The sequence below is a fragment of the Pseudophryne corroboree genome, chromosome 9, assembly GCF_028390025.1.
Source record: "Pseudophryne corroboree isolate aPseCor3 chromosome 9, aPseCor3.hap2, whole genome shotgun sequence".
Lineage (NCBI taxonomy): Eukaryota > Metazoa > Chordata > Amphibia > Anura > Myobatrachidae > Pseudophryne > Pseudophryne corroboree.
Window position 1 is genome coordinate 69786510 of NC_086452.1, and position 18962 is coordinate 69805471.

Here is an 18962-nt window from a genome sequence, read left to right on the forward strand (position 1 = left end):
GTCTGCCTTTTAGGGTTCTGCAGTAAAACAGGATCCACAAGTGCCGTCAACAGTAAACTTTCTGCGCCCTGACTTTGCCTGTGGAGTTCTCACTCTTGGGATTTTGTTACGTTTTACCAGCTTTTTTGCCTTTTTTTGTGGCGTTTGCATATTCTAGAGACGCCGATTCATGGGCCAGGAGACTGAACACAGATTATTAGCAACACGAGTAGCACTGGCGATTTCACCCAAAGGTTACAGTGAGTCACTCTGTGATCCGTACCCTCAGGCATGCTGAGACGTCATCCGACCAAAGTGCTCATAGAAATACATATCTAGGCTTGCCGGGAAAATGTGCCGTAACTTCCATCCTCATCAAACATCATAGATAACATTATCTCCTTCACAACTGGAATAAATCTGGGGGGGCCCCATGAGAAGAAGTCTGTGGCGAAAATTAAAATTAAGTAATACAGTAAGTGAACGATAGGAAGGATGGCCTTGCTATCCAGCCCTCACAGGTCAGGTATGGGACTGACTGCCGTTCCCTCTACAGGTCTGTATCCTGCTTGGATACACTGCTGAGGATCAGTGCATTAAATAAACATCCACAGGGGGGTATTCAATTGTTTGAAAAGCTGGTTGGGTGTCTGTTTTTTTCCGGTCTATTAGATAGGAAAAAACAGACAACCAACTGATTTTTCAAACAATTGAATACCCCCCCACAGTATTCATACATATTAGAGACCACAAAGCAGTCGTCACACTGCAGAGAAAACTAGGAAACGCATTTTTGAGATAAATATTAAACCACATTTGTGATATATGTGTGTACAATACTGGCTACTAGACAATGAGACTCAGGAGATACATCACTCTTTCACCCCTCTGTTTAACTTTTCACACCTTTATGCTTTCTTGCCCCCCTGACCTTTCCTCAATGGAACACTAAAGGCATCATCAGCATCCATCTTCTTATACTACTATAGTGTTACTTAATCGGTCTCCTCCCTGTCAGTTACATACAGCCTCAGGAGCCATCTTTCCTTTGACACTATTTGGGGGGAATTAAATTGTGCTGAGCGCCCCCTGCTGGCAGTCTATAGCAATGGGCGTCTATCAGAGCTGTTCAATTGTTGCTCCAATCAGATGCCCACTGCCAGTTAAAGCGTCTGTCAGCTCCGGGTTTAGCCGTACAAAACGGCTAAACCGTCTAAAAGGCCTGAATGGGCGTCAAAGTCCGGGTATGGGTGTTTGTGGGTGCCCAAACTATGGGCTTAACACATTTTTGCTTGCACCTCCGAAGGCTGCGAGAAAAAATAAGATTTTACTCACCGGTAAATCTATTTCTCGTAGTCCGTAGTGGATGCTGGGAACTTCGTAAGGACCATGGGGAATAGCGGCTCCGCAGGAGACTGGGCACAACTAAAGAAAGCTTTAGGACTACCTGGTGTGCACTGGCTCCTCCCTCTATGACCCTACTCCAGACCTTAGTTAGGATACTGTGCCCGGAAGAGCTGACACAATAAGGAAAGGATTTTGAATCCCGGGTAAGACTCATACCAGCCACACCAATCACACCGTATAACTCGTGATACTATACCCAGTTAACAGTATGAAATATAACTGAGCCTCTCAACAGATGGCTCAACAACAACCCTTTAGTTAAACAATAACTATATACAAGTATTGCAGACAATCCGCACTTGGGACGGGCGCCCAGCATCCACTACGGACTACGAGAAATAGATTTACCGGTGAGTAAAATCTTATTTTCTCTGACGTCCTAGTGGATGCTGGGAACTCCGTAAGGACCATGGGGATTATACCAAAGCTCCCAAACGGGCGGGAGAGTGCGGATGACTCTGCAGCACCGAATGAGCGAACTCTAAGTCCTCCTCAGCCAGGGTATCAAACTTGTAGAATTTAGCAAATGTGTTTGACCCCGACCAAGTAGCTGCTCGGCAAAGTTGTAAAGCCGAGACCCCTCGGGCAGCCGCCCAAGAAGAGCCCACCTTCCTTGTGGAATGGGCTTTCACAGATTTAGGATGCGGCAGTCCAGCCGCAGAATGTGCAAGTTGAATCGTGCTACAGATCCAGCGAGCAATAGTCTGCTTTGAAGCAGGTGCACCCAACTTGTTGGGCGCATGCAGGATAAATAGCGAGTCAGTCTTTCTGACTCCAGCTGTCCTGGAAACATAGATTTTTAGGGCCCGGACTACGTCCAGCAACTTGGAGTCCTCCAAGTCACGAGTAGCCGCAGGCACCACAATAGGCTGGTTCAAATGAAACGCTGAAACCACCTCAATTCCGCCCTATCCATATGGAAAATCAGATAAGGGCTTTTACATGACAAAGCCGCCAATTCTGACACACGCCTGGCCGAAGCCAAGGCCAACAGCATGACCACTTTCCACGTGAGATATTTTAGTTCCACGGTTTTAAGTGGTTCAAACCAATGCGACTTTAGGAAATCCAACACCACGTTGAGATCCCAAGGTGCCACTGGGGGCACAAAAGGGGGCTGAATATGCAGCACTCCCTTAACAAATGTCTGAACTTCAGGTAGTGAAGCCAGTTCTTTTTGGAAGAAAATCGATAGAGCCGAAATCTGGACCTTAATGGAACCCAATTTTAGGCCCATAGTCACCCCTGACTGTAGGAAGTGCAGAAATCAACCTAGCTGAAATTCCTCCGTTGGGGCCTTCCTGGCCTCACACCACGCAACATATTTCCGCCATATGCGGTGATAATGGTTTGCGGTCACTTCTTTCCTAGCTTTAATTAGCGTAGGGATAACTTCCTCCGGAATTCCCTTTTCCTTCAGGATCCGGCGTTCAACCGCCATGCCGTCAAACGCAGCCGCGGTAAGTCTTGGAACAGACAGGGCCCCTGCTGCAGCAGGTCCTGTCTGAGCAGCAGAGGCCATGGGTCCTCTGAGATCATTTCTTGAAGTTCTGGGTACCAAGCTCTTCTTGGCCAATCCGGAACAATGAGTATAGTTCTTACTCCTCTCCTTCTTATTATTCTCAGTACCTTGGGTATGAGAGGCAGAGGAGGGAACACATACACCGACTGGTACACCCACGGTGTTACCAGAGCGTCCACAGCTATCGCCTGAGGGTCCCTTGACCTGGCGCAATATCTTTTTAGCTTTTTGTTGAGGCGGGACGCCATCATGTCCACTAGTGGCCTTTCCCAATGTTGTACAATCATTTGGAAGACTTCTGGATGAAGTCCCCACTCTCCCGGGTGGAGGTCGTGTCTGCTGAGAAAGTCTGCTTCCCAGTTGTCCACTCCGGGAATGAACACTGCTGACAGTGCTAACACATGATTTTCCGCCCATCGGAGAATCCTTGTGGCTTCTGCCATCGCCATCCTGCTTCTTGTGCCGCCCTGTCGGTTTACATGGGCGACCGCCGTGATGTTGTCTGACTGGATCAGCACCGGCTGGTGTTGAAGCAGGGGTCTTGCCTGACTTAGGGCATTGTAAATGGCCCTTAGTTCCAGAATATTTATGTGTAGGGAAGTCTCCTGACTTGACCATTGTCCTTGGAAATTTCTTCCCTGTGTGACTGCCCCCCAACCTCGAAGGCTGGCATCCGTGGTCACCAGGACCCAGTCCTGTATGCCGAATCTGCGGCCCTCTAGAAGATGAGCACTTTGCAGCCACCACAGCAGCGACACCCTGGCCCTCGGAGACAGGGTTATCAGCCGATGCATCTGAAGATGCGATCCGGACCACTTGTCCGACAGATCCCACTGAAAGATCCTTGCATGGAACCTTCCGAATGGAATTGCTTCGTAAGAAGCCACCATCTTTCCCAGGACTCGCGTGCAGTGGTGCACAGACACCTGTTTTGGTTTTAGGAGGTCTCTGACTAGAGATGACAACTCCTTGGCCTTCTCCTCCGGGAGAAACACTTTTTTCTGTTCTGTGTCGAGAACCATCCCCAGGAACAGTAGACGCGTTGTAGGAACCAGCTGCGACTTCGGAATGTTCAGGATCCAGCCGTGCTGTTGTAGCACTGCCCGAGCTAGTGCTACTCCGATCAACAACTGTTCCCTGGACCTCGCCTTTATAAGGAGATCGTCCAAGTACGGGATAATTATAACTCCCTTTTTTCGAAGGAGTATCATCATCTCTGCCATTACCTTGGTAAATACCCTCGGTGCCGTGGACAGACCAAACGGCAACGTCTGGAATTGGTAATGACAGTCATGTACCACAAATCTGAGGTACTCCTGGTGAGGGGGGTAAATGGGGACATGCAGGTAAGCATCCTTGATGTCCAGTGATACCATGAAATCCCCTTCGTCCAGGCTTACAATAACCGCCCTGAGCGATTCCATTTTGAACTTGAACCTTCGTATATAAGTATTCAAGGATTTCAAATTTAAGATGGGTCTCACCGAACCGTCCGGTTTCGGTACCACAAACATTGTGGAATAGTAACCCCGTCCCTGTTGAAGGAGGGATACCTTGACTATCACCTGCTGCGAATAAAACTTGTGACTTGCCTCCAGCACTGCCTCCCTGTCCGAGGGAGCCATCGGCAAGGCAGATTGGAGGAAACGGCGAGGGGGAGACGTCTCGAATTCCAGCTTGTACCCCTGAGATACTACCTGTAGAATCCAGGGATCCACCCGTGAGCGAGCCCACTGGTCGCTGAAGTTCTTGAGACGGGCCCCCACCGTACCTGGCTCCGCATGTGGAGCCCCAGCGTCATGCGGTGGACTTAGAGGAAGCGGGGGAGGACTTTTGTTCCTGGGAACTGGCTGTATGCTGCAGCTTTTTCCCCCTACCTCTGCCTCTGGGCAGAAAGGTCGCGCCTTTAACCCGCTTACCTTTCTGGGGCCGAAAGGACTGTACCTGATAATACGGTTCTCTCTTTGGCTGTGAGGGAACATGGGGTAAAAATGCTGATTTCCCAGCTGTAGCTGTGGAAACGAGGTCCGAGAGACCATCCCCAAACAACTCCTCACCCTTGTAAGGCAAAACTTCCATGTGCCTTTTAGAATCAGCATCACCTGTCCACTGCCGAGTCCACAATCCTCTCCTGGCAGAAATGGACATTGCGTTTATTTTAGATGCCAGCCGGCAAATATCCCTCTGTGCATCTCTCATGTATAAGACTGCATCTTTAATGTGCTCTACGGTTAGCAATATAGTGTCCCTGTCTAAGGTATCAATGTTTTCTGACAGGGAATCTGACCACGCAGCTGCAGCACTGCACATCCATGCAGAAGCAATAGCTGGTCTCAGTATAATGCCTGAGTGTGTATATACAGACTTCAGGATAGCCTCCTGCTTTCTATCTGCAGGTTCCTTTAAGGCGGCCGTATCCGGAGACGGTAGTGCCACCTTCTTTGACAGACGTGTGAGCGCTTTATCCACCCTAGGGGATGTCTCCCAACGTGACCTGTCCTCTGGCGGGAAAGGGTACGCCATTAGTAACTTTTTAGAAACTACCAGTTTCTTATCGAGGGAAGCCCACGCTTCTTCACACACTTCATTTAATTCATCAGAAGGGGGAAAAAAATCACTGGTAGTTTTTTCTCCCCAAACATAATACCCTTTTTAGTGGTACCTGGGGTAATATCAGAAATATGCAACACATTTTTCATTGCCGTAATCATGTAACGGGTGGCTCTATTGGAATGTACACTAGTCTCATCATCGTCGACACTGGAGTCAGTATCCGTGTCGACATCTGTGTCTGCCATATGAGGTAGCGGGCGTTTTAGAGCCCCTGATGGCTTTTGAGACGTCTGGGCAGGCACGGGCTGAGAAGCCGGCTGTCCCACATCTGCTATGTCGTCAAACCTTTTATGTAAGGAGCTGACACTGTCGCGTAATTCCTTCCACATGTCCATCCACTCAGGTGTCGACCCCGCAGGGGGTGACATCACATTTACCGGCATCTGCTCCGCCTCCACATAAGCCTCCTCATCAAACATGTCGACACAGCCGTACCGACACACCGCACACACACAGGGAATGCTCTGACTGAGGACAGGACCCCACAAAGTCCTTTGGGGAGACAGAGAGACAGTATGCCAGCACACACCAGAGCGCTATATATATAGGGATTCACACTACCCACAGTGATTTTTCCCCTATAGCTGCTGATATTACACAGATTGCGCCTAAATTTAGTGCCCCCCCTCTCTTTTTTACCCTATGTAGTCTGGAAACTGCAGGGGAGAGCCTGGGGAGCGTCCTTCCAGCGGAGCTGTGAGGGAAAATGGCGCCAGTGTGCTGAGGGAGATAGCCCCGCCCCTTTTCCGGCGGACTTCTCCCGCTTTTTTATGGAATATATGGCAGGGGATTTTACACATATATAGTCTTAATGACTATATTATGTGTTATTTTGCCAGTAAGGTACTCTTATTGCAGCCCCAGGGCTACACTACAAGAGTGCTACTGCATCTGTGCCCTCCCTCTCATTTACATACAGTGCCAGGGGCCGCATATTTTTTCATACTACTAGAGAGTTACAACATCTGTCCCCTCCCTCTGATTTATGTACTGTGTCAGGGGCCAGAATAGTATTTATTTATGCTAAAACAGCCTGCCGCAGTGTAAATAGATGCCGCATGCACGTGAATAGCATCTATTCACATTAAAGGGAGGGCTTGGGGGAAGGCCAGCTCACACGCCCCCATCAATGATGCCACGGCTGGGTCAGGGTCAGGCCCCCATCACTGATGCCACGGCTGGGTCAGGGTCAGGCCCCCATTAGTGACGCCAGTAGTGCTGCGCAACCTCCCTGGCTGGGCGCGGTATCCGTTTGGATGGTTGACCATGTTATGGTCGACAGTCATTAGGTCGACCACTATTGGTCGACATTGACGACACATGAAAAGGTCGACATGAGTTTCACATATTTTTTTATTTTGTGGAACTTTTCCATACTTTACGATACACGTGGACTACGATTGGGAACGGTAACCTTGTCCGAAGCATGGCGAGCAAACGCGGTGCACTAATTGGGGTGCCCCGTCACTTTACGCAGAAAACGTCACCAAAAAAAAAGAAAAAAAACCTCATGTTGACCTTTTCATGTGTTGACCATTTGTCCATGTCAACCATGCCAATGTCGACCAATAGTGGTCAACCTAATGACTGTCGACCATAACATGGTCGACCATTCATACCGAAACCGCTGGGCGTGAGTGCTAACTGCCCGGCACCTCTGCGTCCTGCCCTGCACAAATCCTGGAGGGAACACTAGAAAAGAGAGGCGACCTTAAAAGATACGTAATAAAAATTAATTTTTAAAAAAAGCCACAAGATTTTGGTACTTACCGATACATTATTTTCTCTGATTCCATAGTGGACACTGGAGTTATGACAGTGGGGTATAGACTGGTGACAGAGTGGAGTAGGCGCTTTAAATTTTAGAAGTGTGACTAGCTCCTTCCCCTCTATGCCCCACCAGCCCCAGTTATAGAAACTGAGCCCGAGTGGAGAAGGAGAGGAGAGCACAGCTAGAGAAGGAGGATAACAGCAGAACCACAAGAACCAAGAAACTGTCCAAGACCAACAGCATAGAAAAGACAAACATCACAAACAGAGTAGGTAGGCGTCAAGTGTACCCTATGGGAATACTAGAGCTATGACAGTGGGGATGTCCCAAAGTTACCCCCACGGGAGGGAGAGTGCTGAGTAAACTGTAAAACAGAGCAGCTGAGTGCAGAATCCATAGCCGCAAAAGTGTCAAAACAGTAGAAACAAGAAAAAAAAAAAATGGAGTTCCTGACCATGTCGCCGCGCATCAAAGCTGCAACGCAAAAGCTCCCCCGGGCAGCCACCCAGGAAGGCCCAACAGAGCTTGTAGAATACTCTGAAATGGAAGTCGGCGGCAGCCAAGTAGCAGCTAAGTAAGCCTAACGAATTGTCTGGTGGATCCAGCAAGCAAGCGTCTGTTTAGACGCTTAACAGCATCGTAAAGCACGAACAAGGGGTAGGACTTGGGCAATGTAGAAGTCCGGTCCATATGAATGCAAAGTGGTTCAAAACCATAGACTGGAGAAAGTTTAAGACTAGGTTAAGGTCTCAAGGCACCGTAAGTGGAACAAAGGTAGGCTGAATTCAAAGGACTCCCTGGAGAATGGGTAATCTGTGCAGGAGGGGAAATGCCATCTGCAAGGCATTGTAGACCGCTCTGAGTCCTTGAACATTTATTGGCAAAAGCGCCTCCTGATGAGACCAGCGACCCTGGAATTGATTGTCCAGCACCATCGCACCCCAGCCGCAGAGACTGCCATCAAAAGAACCTAGTTCCATATACTGAAGCGGAGACATGCCAGTAGATGTGCTGAGTGAAGCCACCACAAAAAAGAGACACGTATTCGGGGGGGAGGGTCAGATGCACCTGTTAGTGCATGTGAAAACGCGACCCCATTCACTGAGGTAGAAGGTCCAGTTGGATGGTCCTAGAGTGGGATCAGTCAAATTTGAAGGCAGCCACCATCTTGTCTAGGAAACAAATGCAAAAGTGTAGCACCAAACGAACCAAGACCTGGATCGCCTGGCCTTTGTCGGCGGGAAGAAACATTTCCTGCAAAGCAGTTTCCAAAATAATCCAGAGGAACTGAAGACGTGAGGGTACCAGGTTGGACATCAGTAAATTGATGATCCAGACACGAATAAGAAACTGATACGTCAGAGATACGTAGTGTTCACTCTAGGCTGTTTTAGCAGGGCGCCGCGCCCTGCCCGTTTTTTAGAAGGCAAAACCCGCCCTGCCTCTTTTGCAGCGCCCTGCTAGAACAGCCGCCCGCTTTCTGCCCTCCCAGCGTGTAAAGATGCCGTGCGCATGCGCGCGCCATCCATTCACGCATTGGGAGAGAGCTGGGAGAAGCCCAGCACCGACGGAGGTGCTGGGCATGCCCCCAAAAGTGACATCGCCAGCCACAGACGCCCTCTATAGTAGCGTCTGTGGGCCGCCCCGCCCACTAAAATGATGGGGGCATGGCCATGCCCCCAATTTGCATGGCCGCGCCCCCGTTTCGGGCACAGGCGCGCCAATGTGCCCTCGAACTCCAGCGCCCTGCCCCTGCCTCATCCTAGGGGGAACACTAGATACGTCGTCCAACAACTTCTCCTTCAACGGTACCTTGATAAGAAGTTCGAGGTATGGAATTACGGTAACCCCTTGAGAGTGGAGTTGAGCAATCCTCACTGTCATGACCTTGGAAGCAGATGATAGATCAAATGGCAGAGCTCGAAACTGGTAATGAGAGTCTTGAATCGCAAAACGGTAGAAAGCATGATGTGGTTCCCATATGGGAATGTGTACGTATGCGTCCTCGAGTTGCAGAAGAAGCTCCTCTGGACTTTGCTCTAAATTTTGAGGGACGGTCCTGAGTATGATCTGTGTGGAGTAGTGGAGGTGGAAGATAAAAAAATAAGAATTTACTTCCCGATAATTCTATTTCTCATAGTCCGTAGTGGATGCTGGGGACTCCGTAAGGACCATGGGGAATAGCGGCTCCGCAGGAGACTGGGCACATCTAAAGAAAGCTTTAGGACTATCTGGTGTGCACTGGCTCCTCCCCCTATGACCCTCCTCCAAGCCTCAGTTAGGATACTGTGCCCGGACGAGCGTACACAATAAGGAAGGATTTTGAATCCCGGGTAAGACTCATACCAGCCACACCAATCACACCGTATAACCTGTGATCTGAACCCAGTTAACAGCATGATAACAGAGGAGCCTCTGAAAGATGGCTCACAACAATAACCCGATTTTTGTAACAATAACTATGTACAAGTATTGCAGACAATCCGCACTTGGGATGGGCGCCCAGCATCCACTACGGACTACGAGAAATAGAATTATCGGTAAGTAAATTCTTATTTTCTCTGACGTCCTAAGTGGATGCTGGGGACTCCGTAAGGACCATGGGGATTATACCAAAGCTCCCAAACGGGCGGGAGAGTGCGGATGACTCTGCAGCACCAAATGAGAGAACTCCAGGTCCTCCTCAGCCAGGATATCAATTTTGTAGAATTTTACAAACGTATTTGCTCCTGACCAAGTAGCTGCTCGGCAAAGTTGTAAAGCCGAGACCCCTCGGGCAGCCGCCCAAGATGAGCCCACCTTCCTTGTGGAGTGGGCATTTACAGATTTTTGGCTGTGGCAGGCCTGCCACAGAATGTGCAAGCTGAATTGTACTACAAATCCAACGAGCAATAGTCTGCTTAGAAGCAGGAGCGCCCAGCTTGTTGGGTGCATACAGGATAAACAGCGAGTCAGATTTCCTGACTCCAGCCGTCCTGGAAACATATATTTTCAGGGCACTGACAACGTCTAGCAACTTGGAGGCCTCCAAGTCCCTAGTAGCCGCAGGCACCACCAATAGGTTGGTTCAGGTGAGACGCTGAAACCACCTTGGGGAGAAACAGAGGACGAGTCCTCAATTCCGCCCTGTCCGAATGGAAAATCAGATAAGGGCTTTTTCAGGATAAAGCCGCCAATTCTGACACGCGCCTGGCCCAGGCTAGGGCCAACAGCATGACCACTTTCCATGTGAGATATTTTAACTCCACAGATTTAAGTGGTTCAAACCAATGTGACTTTTGGAACCCAAAACTACATTGAGATCCCAAAGTGCCACTGGAGGCACAAAAGGAGGCTGTATATGCAGTACCCCTTTTACAAACGTCTGAACTTCAGGGACTGAAGCTAGTTCTTTTTGGAAGAAAATTGACAGGGCCGAAATTTGAACCTTAATGGACCCCAATTTCAGGCCCATAGACACTCCTGTTTGCAGGAAATGTAGGAATCGACCCAGTTGAATTTCCTCCGTCGGGCCTTACTGGCCTCGCACCACGCAACATATTTTCGCCAATTGCGGTGATAATGTTTTTGCGGTTACATCCTTCCTGGCTTTGATCAGGATAGGGATGACTTCATCCGGAATGCCTTTTTTCCTTCAGGATCCGGCGTTCAACCGCCATGCCGTCAAACGCAGCCGCGGTAAGTCTTGGAACAGACAGGGTCCTTGCTGGAGCAGGTCCCTTCTTAGAGGTAGAGGCCACGGATCCTCCGTGAGCATCTCTTGAAGTTCCGGTTACCAAGTCCTTCTTGGCCAATCCGGAACCACGAATATAGTGCTTACTCCTCTCCATCTTATCAATCTCAGTACCTTGGGTATGAGAGGCAGAGGAGGGAACACATACCCTGACTGGTACACCCACGGTGTTACCAGAGCGTCTACAGCTTATTGCCTGAGGGTCCCTGGACCTGGCGCAATACCTGTCGAGTTTTTAATCATGTGGAAGACTTCTGGGTGAAGTCCCCACTCTCCCGGGTGGAGGTCATGCTGAGGAAGTCTGCTTCCCAGTTGTCCACTCCCGGAATGAATACTGCTGACAGTGCTATCACATGATTTTCCGCCCAGCGAAGAATCCTTGCAGCTTCTGCCATTGCCCTCCTGCTTCTTGTGCCACCCTGTCTGTTTACGTGGGTGACTGCCGTGATGTTGTCCGACTGGATCAACACCGGCTGACCTTGAAGCAGAGGTCTTGCTAAGCTTAGAGCATTGTAAATGTCCCTTAGCTTCAGGATATTTATGTGAAGTGATGTCTCCAGGCTTGACCATAAGCCCTGGATATTCCTTCCCTGTGTGACTGCTCCCCAGCCTCGCAGGCTGGCATCCGTGGTCACCAGGACCCAGTCCTGAATGCCTAATCTGCGGCCCTCTAGAAGATGAGCACTCTGCAACCACCACAGGAGGGACACCCTTGTCCTTGGTGACAGGGTTATCCGCTGATGCATCTGAAGATGCGATCCGGACCATTTGTCCAGCAGGTCCCACTGGAAAGTTCTTGCGTGGAATCTGCCGAATGGGATTGCTTCGTAGGAAGCCATCATTTTACCCAGAACCCTTGTGCATTGATGCACTGAGACTTGGCTCGGTTTTAGGAGGTTCCTGACTAGCTCGGATAACTCCCTGGCTTTCTCCTCCGGGAGAAACACCTTTTTCTGGACTGTGTCCAGGATCATCCCTAGGAACAGAAGACACGTCGTCGGAACCAGGTGCGATTTTGGAATATTGAGAATCCAATCGTGCTGCCGCAACACTACCTGAGATAGTGCTACACCGACCTCCAACTGTTCCCTGGATCTTACCCTTATCAGGGAATTGTCCAAGGAAGGGATAACTAAAATTCACTTCCTTCAAAGGAATATCATCATTTCGGCCATTACCTTGGTAAAGACCCGGGGTGCCGTGTACCATCCATACGGCAGCGTCTGAACTGATAGTGACAGTTCTGTACCATAAACCTGAGGTACCCTTGGTGAGAAGGGTAAATTTTGACATGAAGGTAAGCATCCTTGATGTCCCGAGACATCATGTAGTCCCCTTCTTCCAGGTTCGCAATCACTGCGCTGAGTGACTCAATCTTGAATTTGAACCTCTGTATGTAAGTGTTCAAAGATTTTAGATTTAGAATCGGTCTCACCGAGCCGTCCGGCTTCGGTACCACAACAGTGTGGAATAATACCCCGTTCCCTGTTGCAGGAGGGGTATCTTGATTTTCACCTGCTGGGAATACAGCTTGTGAATGGCTTCCAAAACTGTCTCCCTGTCAGAAGGAGACATCGGTAAAGCCGACTTTAGGAAACGGCGAGGGGGAGACGTCTCGAATTCTAATTTGTACCCCTGAGATATCACCTGAAGGATCCAGGGGTCTACTTGCGAGTGAGCCCACTGCGCGCTGAAATTCATTGAGACGGGCCCCCCACCGTGCCTGATTCTGCTTGTAAAGCCCCAGCGTATACTGAGGGCTTGGCAGAGGCGGGAGAGGGTTTCTGTTCCTGGGAACTGGCTGATTTCTGCAGCCTTTTTCCTCTCCTTCTGTCACGGGGCAGAAATGAGGAACCTTTTGCCCGCTTGTCCACGAAAAGACTGCGCCTGATAATACGGCGTCTTCTCATGTTGAGAGGCGACCTGGGGTACAAACGTGGAATTCCCAGCTGTTGCCGTGGCCACCAGGTCTGAAAGACCGACCCCAAATAACTCCTCCCTTAATAAAGCAATACTTCCAAATGCCGTTTGGAATACGCATCACCTGACCACTGACGTGTCCATAACCCTCTACTGGTAGAAATGGACAACGAGCTTAGACTTGATGCCAGTCGGCAAATATTCCGCTGTGCATCACGCATATATAAAAATGCATCTTTTAAATGCTCTATAGGCAAAAATATACTGTCCCTATCTAGGGTATCAATATTTTCAGTCAGGGAATCCGACCACGCCAACCCAGCACTGCACATCCAGGCTGAGGCGATTGCTGGTCGCAGTATAACACCAATATGTGTGTAAATACCTTTTAGGATACCCTCCTGCTTTCTATCAGCAGGATTCTTAAGGGCGGCCATCTCAGGCGAAGGTAGAGCCCTTACAAGCGTGTGAGCGCTTTATCCCCCCTAGGGGGTGTTTCCCAACGCACCCTAACCTCTGGCGGGAAAGGATATAATGCCAATAACATTTTAGAAATTATCCGTTGTTATCGGGGGAAACCCACGCATCATCACACACCTCATTTAATTTCTCAGATTTAGGAAAACTACAGGTAGTTTTTCCTCACCGAACATAATACCCCTTTTTTGGTGGTACTCGTATTATCAGAAATGTGTAAAACATTTTTCATTGCCTCAATCATGTAACGTGTGGCCCTACTGGAAGTCACATTCGTCTCTTCACCGTCGACACTGGAGTCAGTATCCGTGTCGGCGTCTATATCTGCCATCTGAGGTAACGGGCGCTTCAGAGCCCCTGACGGCCTATGAGACGTCTGGACAGGCACAAGCTGAGTAGCCGGCTGTCTCATGTCAACCACTGTCTTTTATACAGAGCTGACACTGTCACGTAATTCCTTCCAACAGTTCATCCACTCAGGTGTCGACCCCCTAGGGGGTGACATCACTATTACAGGCAATCTGCTCCGTCTCCACATCATTTTTCTCCTCATACATGTCGACACAAAAGTACCGACATACAGCACACACACAGGGAATGCTCTGATAGAGGACAGGACCCCACTAGCCCTTTGGGGAGACAGAGGGAGAGTTTGCCAGCACACACCAGAGCGCTATATATATACAGGGATAACCTTATATAAGTGTTTTTCCCCTTATAGCTGCTGTATAGTTAATACTGCGCCTAATTAGTGCCCCCCTCTCTTTTTTTAACCCTTTCTGTAGTGTAGTGACTGCAGGGGAGAGACAGGGAGCTTCCCTCCAACGGAGCTGTGAGGGAAAATGGCGCCAGTGTGCTGAGGAGATAGGCTCCGCCCCTTTTTCGCGGACTTTTCTCCTGCTTTTTTATGGATTCTGGCAGGGGTTAAATGCATCCATATAGCCCAGGAGCTATATGTGATGCATTTTTTTTGCCATCCAAGGTGTTTTTATTGCGTCTCAGGGCGCCCCCCCCAGCGCCCTGCACCCTCAGTGACCGAAGTGTGAAGTGTGCTGAGAGCAATGGCGCACAGCTGCAGTGCTGTGCGCTACCTTGTTGAAGACAGGACGTCTTCTGCCGCCGATTTTCCGGACCTCTTCTGCCTTCTGGCTCTGTAAGGGGGCCGGCGGCGCGGCTCTGGGACCCATCCAAGCTGGGCCTGTGATCGTCCCTCTGGAGCTAATGTCCAGTAGCCTAAGAAGCCCAATCCACTCTGCACGCAGGTGAGTTCGCTTCTTCTCCCCTTAGTCCCTCGATGCAGTGAGCCTGTTGCCAGCAGGTCTCACTGAAAATAAAAAAACCTAATCTAAAACTTTCACTAAGAAGCTCAGGAGAGCCCCTAGTGTGCACCCTTCTCGTTCGGGCACAGAGATCTAACTGGGGCTTGGAGGAGGGTCATAGGGGGAGGAGCCAGTGCACACCAGATAGTCCTAAAGCTTTCTTTAGATGTGCCCAGTCTCCTGCGGAGCCGCTATTCCCCATGGTCCTAACGGAGTCCCCAGCATCCACTTAGGACGTTAGAGAAATAAGAATTTACTCACCGGTAATTCTATTTCTCGTAGTCCGTAGTGGATGCTGGGAACTCCGTAAGGACCATGGGGAATAGCGGGCTCCGAAGGAGGCTGGGCACTCTAGAAAGATTTATGACTACCTGGTGTGCACTGGCTCCTCCCACTATGACCCTCCTCCAAGCCTCAGTTAGGACACTGTGCCCGGGCGAGCTGACATAATAAGGAAGGATTTAGAATCCCGGGTAAGACTCTTACCAGCCACACCAATCACACCGTACAACTCGTGATACTATATCCAGTTTGACAGTATGAAAACAACTGAGCCTCTCAACAGATGGCTCAACAATAACCCTTTAGTTAACAATAACTATTTACAAGTATTGCAGACAATCCGCACTTGGGATGGGCGCCCAGCATCCACTACGGACTACGAGAAATAGAATTACCGGTGAGTAAATTCTTATTTTCTCTGACGTCCTAGTGGATGCTGGGAACTCCGTAAGGACCATGGGGATTATACCAAAGCTCCCAAACGGGTGGGAGAGTGCGGATGACTCTGCAGCACCGAATGAGAGAACTCCAGGTCCTCCTCAGCCAGGGTATCAAATTTGTAGAATTTTGCAAACGTGTTTGCCCCTGACCAAGTAGCTGCTCGGCAAAGTTGTAAAGCCGAGACCCCTCGGGCAGCCGCCCAAGATGAGCCCACCTTCCTTGTGGAATGGGCATTTACAGATTTTGGCTGTGGCAGGCCTGCCACAGAATGTGCAAGCTGAATTGTACTACAAATCCAGCGAGCAATAGACTGCTTAGAAGCAGGAGCACCCAGCTTGTTGGGTGCATACAGGATAAACAGAGAGTCAGATTTTCTGACTCCAGCCGTCCTGGAAACATATTTTCAGGGCCCTGACAACGTCTAGCAACTTGGAGTCCTCCAAATCCTTAGTAGCCGCAGGCACCACAATAGGCTGGTTCAGGTGAAACGCTGACACCACCTTAGGGAGAAATTGGGGACGAGTCCTCAATTCTGCCCTATCCATATGGAAAATCAGATAAGGGCTTTTACATGATAAAGCCGCCAATTCTGACACTCGCCTGGCTGAAGCCAAGGCCAATAACATGACCACTTTCCACGTGAGATATTTCAGATCCACGGTTTTCAGTGGCTCAAACCAATGTGATTTTAAGAAACTCAACACCACGTTGAGATCCCAAGGTGCCACAGGAGGCACAAACGGGGGCTGAATATGCAGCACTCCTTTCACAAATGTCTGAACTTCAGGTACTGAAGCTAGTTTTTTTTGAAAGAAAATCGACAGAGCCAAGATCTGTACTTTAATGGAGCCTAGTTTTAGGCCCATATTCACTCCTGCTTGCAGGAAATGCAGAAATCGACCTAGTTGAAATTCCTCTGTTGGGGCCTTTTTGGCCTCGCACCATGCAACATATTTCCGCCATATGCGGTGATAATGCTTTGCCGTAACATCTTTCCTGGCCTTAATAAGCGTAGGAATGACTTCTTCCGGAATACCCTTTTCCTTTAGGATCCGGTGTTCAACCGCCATGCCGTCAAACGCAGCCGCGGTAAGTCTTGGAACAGACAGGGCCCCTGCTGTAGCAGGTCCTGTCTGAGCGGTAGAGGCCGCGGGTCCTCTGAGAGCATCTCTTGAAGTTCCGGGTACCACGCTCGTCTTGGCCAATCCGGAACCACGAAAATTGTGTTTACTCCTCGCTTTCTTATTATTCTCAATACCTTTGGTATGAGAGGCAGAGGAGGGAACACATAAACCGACTGGTACACCCACGGTGTCACTAGAGCGTCCACAGCTACCGCCTGAGGGTCCCTTGACCTGGCGCAATATCTTTTTAACTTTTTGTTGAGGCGGGACGCCATCATGTCCACCTGTGGTTTTTCCCAATGGTTTACCAGCATCTGGAAGACTTCTGGATGAAGTCCCCACTCTCCCGGGTGGAGGTCGTGTCTGCTGAGGAAGTCTGCTTCCCAGTTGTCCACTCCCGGAATGAACACTGCTGACAGTGCTAGTACATGATTCTCCGCCCATCGGAGGATTCTTGTGGCTTCTGCCATCGCCATCCTGCTTCTTGTGCCGCCCTGTCGATTTACATGGGCGACTGCCGTGATGTTGTCTGACTGGATCAGCACCGGCTGGTGTAGGAGCAGGGATTTTGCTTGACTTAGGGCATTGTAGATGGCCCTTAGTTCCAGAATATTTATGTGAAGGGAAGTCTCCTGACTTGACCATAGTCCTTGGAAGTTTCTTCCCTGTGTGACTGCCCCCCAGCCTCGAAGGCTGGCATCCGTGGTCACCAGGACGGCCCTCTAGAAGATGGGCACTCTGCAGCCACCACAGTAGAGACACCCTGGTTCTTGGAGACAGGGTTATCAAGCGATGCATCTGAAGATGCGATCCGGACCACTGGTCCAACAGGTCCCACTGAAAGATTCTGGCATGGAACCTGCCGAAGGGAATTGCTTCGTAAGAAGCCACCATCTTTCCCAGGACCCGCGTGCAGCGATGCACTGATACCTGTTTTGGTTTCAGGAGGTCTCTGACTAGAGATGACAACTCCCTGGCTTTCTCCTCCGGGAGAAACACTTTTTTCTGGACTGTATCCAGAATCATACCCAGGAACAGTAGCCGTGTCGTCGGAACCAGCTGTGACTTACGGATATTCAGAATCCAGCCGTGCTGGTGCAGCACCTCCTGAGATAGTGCTACTCCCACCAACAACTGTTCCTTGGACCTCGCTTTTATTAGGAGATCGTCCAAGTACGGGATAATTAAAACTCCCTTTTTTCGAAGGAGTATCATCATTTCTGCCATCACCTTGGTAAATACCCTCGGTGCCGTGGACAGTCCAAACGGCAGCGTCTGGAATTGGTAATGGCAATCCTGTACCACAAATCTGAGGTACTCCTGGTGAGGATGGAAAATGGGGACATGCAAGTAAGCATCCTTGATGTCCAGGGATACCATGTAATCCCCCTCTTCCAGGCTCGCAATAACCGCCCTGAGCGATTCCATCTTGAACTTGAATTTTTTTATGTATGTGTTCAAGGATTTCAAATTTAAAATGGGTCTCACCGAACCGTCCGGTTTCGGTACCACAAATAGTGTGGAATAGTAACCCCGGCCTTGTTGAAGTAGGGGTACCTTGATTATCACCTGCTGGGAATACAGCTTGTGAATTGCCGCTAGCACCGCCTCCCTGTCTGAGGGAGCAATCGGCAAGGCAGATTTTAGGAACCGGTGGGGTGGAGACGCCTCGAATTCCAGTTTGTACCCCTGAGAAACTATTTGAAGGATCCAGGGATCCACCTGTGAGCGAGCCCACTGATCGCTGAAATTCTTGAGGCGGACCCCCACCATACCAGGCTCCGCCTGTGGAGCCCCACCGTCATGCGGCGGACTTGGCAGAAGAAGCGGGGGAGGACTTTTGCTCCTGGGAACCTGCTGTTTGTTGCAGCCTTTTTCCCCTACCTCTGCCTCTGGATAGAAAAGACCCGCCTTTTCCACGCCTGTTTTTCTGGGTCCGAAAGGACTGATCCTGATAAAACGGCGCCTTCTTAGGCTGTGAGGGGACATGGGGTAAAAATGCTGACTTCCCCGACGTTGCTGTGGAAACTAGGTCCGAGACACCATCCCCAAATAATTCCTCACCCTTATATGGCAACACTTCCATGTGCCTTTTAGAATATGCATCTCCTGTCCACTGGCGAGTCCATAAGCCTCTCCTAGCAGAAATGGACAATGCACTAACTTTAGATGCCAGTCGGCAGATTTCCCTCTGTGCATCTCTCATATATAAGACGGAGTCTTTTATATGGTCTATGGTTAACAGGATCGTGTCTCTGTCTAATGTGTCAATATTTTCTGACAGTTTATCTGACCACGCAGCGGCAGCACTGCACATCCAAGCTGACGCAATAGCTGGCCTAAGTATAATGCCTGAGTGTGTATATACAGACTT

The 18962-nt window shown here is 49.7% G+C and overlaps 1 protein-coding gene across 2 annotated transcripts in view; it reads right to left on the reverse strand.

Annotated features, from left to right (window-relative positions):
- The window catches only part of LOC134957518 (microtubule-associated serine/threonine-protein kinase 2-like), a 193016-nt gene that overhangs the window by 145666 nt on the left and 28388 nt on the right, over positions 1-18962 (reverse strand). The gene's annotated exons all lie outside the window — the stretch shown is intronic.